The sequence below is a fragment of the Symphalangus syndactylus genome, chromosome 9 (assembly GCF_028878055.3).
Source record: "Symphalangus syndactylus isolate Jambi chromosome 9, NHGRI_mSymSyn1-v2.1_pri, whole genome shotgun sequence".
Classification (NCBI taxonomy): Eukaryota; Metazoa; Chordata; class Mammalia; order Primates; family Hylobatidae; genus Symphalangus; species Symphalangus syndactylus.
Window position 1 is genome coordinate 21,353,617 of NC_072431.2, and position 8,790 is coordinate 21,362,406.

Genomic DNA, 8,790 nt, shown 5'->3' on the forward strand with positions numbered 1-8,790 from the left:
AGGGAAAAGCCGTCTGTGGCCAAAAGTGCAGAACTTTTAGAAGATTAGTTTCCCTTTTGAAGTCTTTGTCTGCACAGTCAACAATGAGTTATATTTACAAAGAATATTATTGCTCTTCTTTGTTTCAATACCAATTCTATGACTAGAAGAGGCCAGCAATTACATTTTATTCACTACTTATTTTACAAAATCGTTGGCTTGAAAATGTATCAGCCTGTTTCCCGTCACTTTTGGAGGGCAATTTTTTCTTGGAAGCCCAAAGGGCAAAATTGCCCCAATGGAAAGAAAATGTGAGATTGTTGCTGGACATTTAAAACTACATAAGCTGAAGCCTTTTCCATTATACTTAGTTATTAAAATAGTTTAATGAGCACATTCAACTTCAAAGTTCCAAGCTTTCAATTACCTATCTTTACGAGAATTAATATGGCTCCTGCCCTCCAGAAACTTTGTTTTCTAAAACAGGAATACACAAAATACTCAAAGAAGATTTGCACAGTAGGTTACCTTACAATGCACATGTTAAGTCTGTTTCAGTATTTTATCCTTATATGTAGTTTCAGAAGGTCGGTTTGCATGCATGAGAGACAAATTCCTTATTGGATCTGCTTATCTCCGTGTTCATTAAGGACCTTAAGCAAAATATAAGTTTATTCTCTCATTAGTAATTCAGATTTCATTACTCTGCTCCTTCAGTTAAAATCTTTACATGCTGGCAGCTGTTTTGAAATATTTTGAAAGTTGCTTTGGCATTCACCCAACCAAAAGGACTCCAGTTAGCACTAAACTGTATACTCTCTCATTTTATACCCCTGCAACATATAAATTTCAGTGCATGTAGAGACTTGGAAAAGGATTATTTGATGTTTTAACCCGAAATACATGCATATGATATATAGATACACAGTTACATATTTACATCTTTATCCTTGTCAGGGTACAACTGTGCCTTTTACTCATACAATACTAATATCTATTCTCCAAAAAATTCATTTCCATGTACTTAAATTGTTTGACTTTGAATTTTCACTATTTCCTGTCAGAAGGTGCCAATGACAGGTAGGAGAGAGAAGGCTACAAAGCCTGAATATATCTAATTTTTGCTTCAATTTGGTCAGATATTTAAGAAGAAAAAAATATATACAGAGATCAGGAAAAGGTAAAGCAAAACAACCTAAGTAGAATAAAAATACTATAGGTAATGAATAAAGTAAAAAATGCTTTTCTCTGAAATGTTAGATGTTTTTACTGAAGTGATTATGATGCAAAAAGGGCTTTGTTTTGTTTTGTTTTCTATAAAGAAACTCTCATAATTTCCAACAACCTGAGAGTTGAGTCTTTTTTACGGGAGAAGCCATGAACTAGTATTACACAGTCCCTCCATTGTATCTTGGGAAGAAGATTTTTACATTCTGTAGAGGGCTTAAATCTTTAATTTAACCAATTTTCCGTCTTTGCTCCTAATCCAAATGGAATTCTAGCTCTTACTGCTAAATTTGCCATGCTATTAATATGTCCTTAGTACATTCAAAAGCAAAACAATAATGTCAGGGGAGGAAAACAACCATAAACTTAGCAATATAATTATTCTTGGTATTCCAGAAGAGAAACTAAGGAATTAAGAGATAATGGCTAAGAAATTTTTGTTATATATGTATATCCATATATAATATATAAAAAGAGTTCTGAGGATTTTTTCATGTTAGTACTACATATATCAAACTGAAATATCTCAAGCTATTATGCTAAACTAATTCTCAGAGGACTTTATAAATATATAGCTAGAAAAAGAAGAGGTATAGTTAGAAGAGCCTTTTAGCTTTTGAACTCAGTAGCAGGCAGTAGGGGAGGAGACATTGTTTAGAAAAATTAGTGGGGAAGGGTTTCAGAAATCCATATGAGGATTTTAGTTAAAATATTTACACGTTGTGGCACACATAATTCTAAAGCATGTGCAAATCAATATAACTATAAATGAACTTTGATTTAAATGCAAAATAACTACTCTTAACATATTTAAAAGACAAATTTGTCTTTAAACAACAATCTTTTAAGTTTCTTTTGCTTATTTTCTCATGATAGTGGATTTGATATTGGGATTGAAATATTTCTAATATCTAGAGAACTGATTTGGTGTTTTCCTGTGAATATAAGAGCCCTAAATGTTGCTTCTAGTAGTTTGCTGCTTCTATTACTGTCAGCATAATTAGAACTTTGATGGAACTACTAAGACATAACTTGGTACCTGCAGCACAGATCTGCAGATCATGGCTAGTTTTTGTTTCACTGGAAATTATACACAGTGCTAACTGGAACTTGAGTTTCTGCTTCACTTGGTTCTTCCTGGTAGGCATACCCATGTAGCCATTGGACTCTTCACTGAATTTTCTTATTGATTATAAAATTATTAATTCAATGCCTGATTGACTAATGGAATAGCTCATTGCTTTGGATTGAATTTTTTTCAAAATAAAAACATTAGAGTTCTGAGATGAATTTTTCATTTTCAATGAGATAGAATATTGCATAAGCCTAATAATGCAGCAAATCAAACAAATGGATTTAAGCTGCATGCTGAGTAAACCTTTCTGTTTTTATTAAACTGTTATGTTCCTTCACCCTAGAGAGATTATTCTCAGACTTTAGGGTGCATCAGAATTACAAGAAGGGTGTTTTAAAACACAAACTTCTGGGGCTTACCTCTACAAAATCTTATTCTGTAAATCTGGAGTGAGACCAATAATTTGCATTTCTAACAAGTTCCTAGGTGATGCTGATGCAGTTGGCCCAGGCGCCACATTTGAGAACCACTGACCTACAGTGTTTATGACAGAAGATCCCACCTTTGCTACACACACTGACCGAGCAGTCAAAGGCATATTATTTAAGCTCTCTTTGTGTCCGCAACCTGGTATTAATTCAATCCAGCAAGAATAGATTTGTCTTGTGTGGTGGGAATCCAGACACAATTTCCTCCTTTAGTGAGCCAATAGTTTATTAGAAGAGGTAGATAGTAAATAAATAAATTGCAACAAAATATCATAAAGGCAACAATAGATTTATGTAAAATGCACAAAACTGGCATGGGGGTTGGGGGCCAAGCCAGATGAGAAGAGTAATCAAACAAGGTCAAGAGACAGGGTGTGAATTATGTTCTCTGAGTTGAATGAAGGTGATTCTACCATTTACAAGCTAAGTGACTTCAACCAATTTGTTTACTTTCTCCAAGCCTCAGTTCCTTTATTTGTAAAACTAGTATAGGTCGGGCATGGTGGCTCATGCCTGTAATCCCAGCACTTTGGGAAGCTGAGGCGCGTGGATCACCTGAGGTCAGGAGTTCGAGACCAGCCTCGCCAACATGGTGAAACCCCATCCTTACTAAAAAAATTAGCTGGGTGTGGTGGCGGGTGCCTGTAATCCCACTACTCAGGAGACTGAGGCAGGAAAATCCCTTGAACTGGGGAGGCGGAGGTTGCAGTGAGCCAAGATCGCACCACTGCACTCCAGGCTGGGTAATAGAGTGAGGCTCCATCTCAAAAAAGAAGAAAAAGAAAGAAAGAAAGAAACTAATAATATAGACCTTAAAGGATTATTGTAGGCATTAATTGATATAAAGTGTATGTAAAGTATTTAGTACAGTGCCTAACGCATGTTAATTACTCAATGTAAGGTAATCATTCCCAGAAGACCAATGTCTAAGTTCTTTTCCAAGTTTTTTTTCATGGTGATGGAAAAGGTCTTGGTGATTACTCAGACAAGTTATAAAATATTTACGTGTACTGTTTATGAAGGTTGACAAGTCTAAACAGTTATTTCTTCTAAACTTATAACAATATAACTGAAATTATGAGTGACTAACTTTTTCATCAAAGTCAAGAAGGATGCCACGTAAAAGTATTGCAAGTGTTTCATGAAATCAGGAGCACTTTTCTAGAGGCTTGAAGTTTTGCTTTACACGAAGGTTGGTAATCTTCTGGCATCAGTCATATACAAGAAGTGTAGAGGCATAAAATAAAATAGCTTCACAAAGTGTAAATACAATTTGGATATCAGATTCTATATTGGTTATTATTGGAAATAAGAATATTTGGATATTATTCCAAATCTTTTTGAATCAATGAGGGTAAGGATAATTGAAATCTTTCACTAAAATATTACATAGTGCAATGATTCACAGACATTTTTGTCTCAAGTCCCCTTTAATATTTTTGAGCCATTGAAAGAGATTTGGATTATATATATCACATCTATGAATATTTACTGTATTCAAATTTAAAACCTATAAACTTATTATTTCATTTAAAAATAACAGTGATAAACTCATTACACAGCATAACACTTTTTATAAAAAAGTAAGTATTTTATCCCCAAACAAAAAATAGAACTGTGATATAGTTTTATATTATTGGTTCTCTTTAATATCTGGCTTAGTAGAAGACAGATATCTCTTCTGTATTCAGTCTCTTTTAATGCTATGTTGTTTTGATTGTGCATGAAGAAAATCCAGCCTCACACGTACATGGAGTTAGAAAAGAGTTAAGTTCAAATATGATCGCTTTTTCATATAATTATGGGTATTCTTTGCTATTACACCAAAACTCAACAAGTAGTAGTTTCTTAACAGTTAGTCATAATGTGGGATCTGAAATAATAGTAATAAGATATTTATAACTGTAGCCATTAAAATCCATTGACCTATAGATTTTTTTGTTCATGCATGATTTTTTTTTTTTTTTTTTTGAGACAGGGTCTCACTCTGCCACCCAGGCTGGAGGGCAGTGGCAAAATCATAGCTCACTGTAGCCTGGAACTCCTGGGCTCAAGCAATCCTCACATCTCAACTTCCCGATTAGCTAGATCTACAGGCATACAACACCACAGCTGGCTAAATTTTTGTCTATAGTGAAAAGGGAAAATAATGTCTTAGTTTTACTGTAAAATAGTGTTGCCCTCATAGGCACTCCAAAAGGGTCTTCAGCCCACACTCCAAGAACTGATGCCTTAATACTATGCAATTCTCAAGTTGTTATTACTAATAAATTAAAAAATTAAAATTCTCTTTGCTGTATTTTTTAAAAGAGTGAAAATGTACTTTATAATTCTATATTACTTTACTATAAAATTATGAATGGGTTATTACCAATGTTGTACTTAGAATTTCTTTTCCTCTCCTAGTTTTTATTTCTGTGGGTATAGTCAGTGTATCTATTTATGGGTTACGTGAGATATTTTGATACAGGCATACAATGCATAATAATCACATCAGGGTAAATGGGGTATCCATCACCTCAAGCATTTTTCCTTTCTTTGTGTTACAAACAATCGAGTCATACTCTTTTAGTTATTTTAAAATGTCCACTAAATTATTGTTGACTATAATCACTCTGTTGTACTATCAAAAACTAGGTCTTATTCATTCTATCTAACTATGTATTTGTACTCACTAACCATTCCCACTTCCCCCTCACCCCACTGCCCTTCCCAGCCTCTGGTAAGCATCATTCTACTCTCTATCTCTGTGAGTTCAATTGTTTTAATTTTTTCAGCTCCCACAAATAAATGAGAATATGCCAACTTTGTCTTTCTGTGCCTGACTTATTTCACTTAACATAATGACCTCCAGTTCCATCCATGTTATTGCAAATGACAGGCTCTCATTCCTTTCTATGGATGAATAGCACTCCATTGTGTATATATACCACATTTTCTTTAATTTCAATTTTATCTAGAACCCGAAATAGGTACTTTGTTCCCTTATACTATTATTATCACCCAGGAAGTGGGTACTGTTTTGGTCAAAGGAACTCAATTACTTAATGTTGAAGATCTCAGGTCATTTTTTTCTATATTCTCTGAGAAAGGTATGAGAATGCATAAGTGAGAATGATATTCCAGAAGGCTGGAAAGATGAAATATGTAAGGATCTAGATTAAGTTATATATCGGAAAGAAGTTTTCCATCATTCAGAATGTGAAGAGGGCCACCTCTGAAAGAGCTGAGCATCCCTTACCTGGCACATATTTTAGCAGACAAGAAGACTACCTTCTAGGTATTTAGAAGAGAAATTTTTGCACTGGGGGTCAGAGGGAGTCAATTTCCTCTAAATTTATAACTTATATAGACATAATCTTTAACCAAATAATCTCTATATCATAAACAACACATCATAACACTGTTTTCAAAGCGTGTGATCTTTCTAACATGGTTTCCACAGGCAACCACAAATAATTTCTTTATGTTTATCACTATTCGAAGGCAGGAGGATCTCAGGTTTTTGTTCAAAATGGAAAAACAAACTGAATTATTGTGCAAAGCATCTTCACTTACTCAAAAGTATAAGGAAAAAGATCTGTAACTTCAGTATTTCCAATAATTAATTTTATTTAAGTACCCTGGACAGCTGCTCAGGGTACAGACCAAATAGGGTAAGGCAACCTTTTGAAGTTAGGTCACTATCTATTATCAGTGACTCATAATCAAATCAAGGATATATTTCAAACAGGTGATAAACCACTGAAGAATTAATCAGCTAACACAGAAATGAATATAATCTTGCCCCAAAATTATACCCTGTCAGACATATACATAATGGAAAGTTCTAGAAGAATATGCTTCTTTGTTTATTTATAGAGACAGCTTTTCAGTCTCTGCCTGGAGGGATCAAGAAAGGATATATATAGAAATTTTATCCATGTACCTTTGCACAAAGCTAATACACTAACAAAACTTTTAATTCTATTTATTTTGACTGAGTGATCCCTCCTACAAAGTTACTTGTGTGGTTATGGCCAACAAAAACTATAAACTTGAAGAGGATTCACTGAGAATTACAACTTACTATATACGAGGGAAAACATCTAAACCAAAGTTTTGTCAATTTTTTTTTTTTTTGAGATGGGAGTCTCGCTCTGTCACCCAGGCCACAGTGCAGTATCATGATCTTGGCTCACTGCAACCTCCGATCCCAGGTTCAAGCGATTTTCCCGCCTCAGCCTCCCAAGTAGCCGGAATTGCAGGCACATGCAAACACGCCCAGCTAATTTTTGTATTTTTAGTAGAGACGGGGTTTCACCATGTTGGCCAGGCTGTTATCGAACTCCTAACCTCAGGTGATCCACCTGCCTCAGCCTCCCAAAGTGCTGGGATTACAGGCATGAGCCACCATGCCCAGCAATCTTATTTTGTTTGATTTTGAAAAGTGATATAAAGTATCTTCACTTGGAGATTTCATTGTTGCTAAAGATCTTGGCTTATTATGATTTCCTTATTTTTTTACTTTTTTCTAAAAAGATATATTAAACAATATAGAAGGAAAATATACTGTAGATGAAGCTACCTTAGCTTTGTGTAACACAAACCCAAATTAATAGTTGCTTATATAAGACAGCAGTTTGTTCCTCTCTCATGTTAGCATTTAAAAGTAGATGGTTCAGGAGCCTGAGTCTCTTCTCTCTTGTTGTTCCACCATGTCAGGGGTGTTTGGCCAATCCACACAGTCCAAGATGATCAGCTACCACATCCATATTGCAGAACAGCAGTACCAGGAGGGAGGGAGAGAAGGGCATGTACACCGCCCTTCAGAACATGTTTTGGACATGACATGTACTGCTCTCTCATCTCATTGGGCAAAATCTAGTCACATGGCCACAAATGGCTGGAATAAGCTGGGAAATGAAGTCCGTATATAGAGTGATGAGGCCCGATAAAAATCAAGAGTTCTATTTTTGTAGAATGAGATAGTTCAATTCAAAAATCCACTTAAAATTGAGACAAATAGAAATCCACTTAATATGAAATGAAAATATTAGAAGTAACTCTTCTCTGAAGCTTATGAGGATTAAGTTGAACAGTGTTTATTTGAAATAACCAAATTTGAAATTATTCACCAGTGAAGCAGATAAAGATGCTTCTGATTTTCAATGAAGCCAAAGGGGAAGGGATATAGGAGTAAAATGTGGTGACATTTTTCCTTTTGTTAAAAGGAAGAAGATGACAAATTTCTAAGAATTCTAGTATAATAAGAAATTTTGTATTATGAGGTATGATTTTCATTTGATTTATGATTTAGAACTTAAATTCAGGCAAATGTGCACATCAATAATACTATGGTTATCTATTGTTCCTTTAGCCTATATTCATAATATGAGGGAGGTATAACAAGGATCAAGTTTATTCCATCACCATGTTTATACTTTGAGGGATTTAGAGAAATGGCTTCAACCAAGCCTCAACCACACCCTTCATTGAAGGAGAGACTGCAGGCACTTAACAGTTTGGGAAAGAGAGAACCCCCTGTTGGTGATACCAGATGTCATGCCATTTTCAGTCCAGTTTTACACAAAGACAGGCCTCAGAGTAACTTGTTTCCTCCAGTCTTCTCTATAAAAGATGCTCTTACCTTCACCCTGAGTTTATTTTGAACTTTTACCTAAACTATAGGTTTCTTTCAAAGCACATTTTGATATTACATACACTATTCTTAGCATTTGAAAGCTGCAGAGAAAGAAATACAAATGCCTCAGATATTTTTTTTTTTTTTTTTTTTTTGAGACGGAGTCTCGCTCTGTCACCCAGGCTGGAGTGCAGTGGCGCAATCTCGGCTCACTGCAAGCTCCGCCTCCCGGGTTCACGCCATTCTCCTGCCTCAGCCTCTCCGAGTAGCTGGGACTACAGGCGCCCACCACCACGCCCGGCTAATTTTCTGTATTTTTAGTAGAGACGGGGTTTCACCGTGGTCTCGATCTCCTGACCTCGTGATCCACCCGCCTCGGCCTCCCAAAGTGCTGGGAT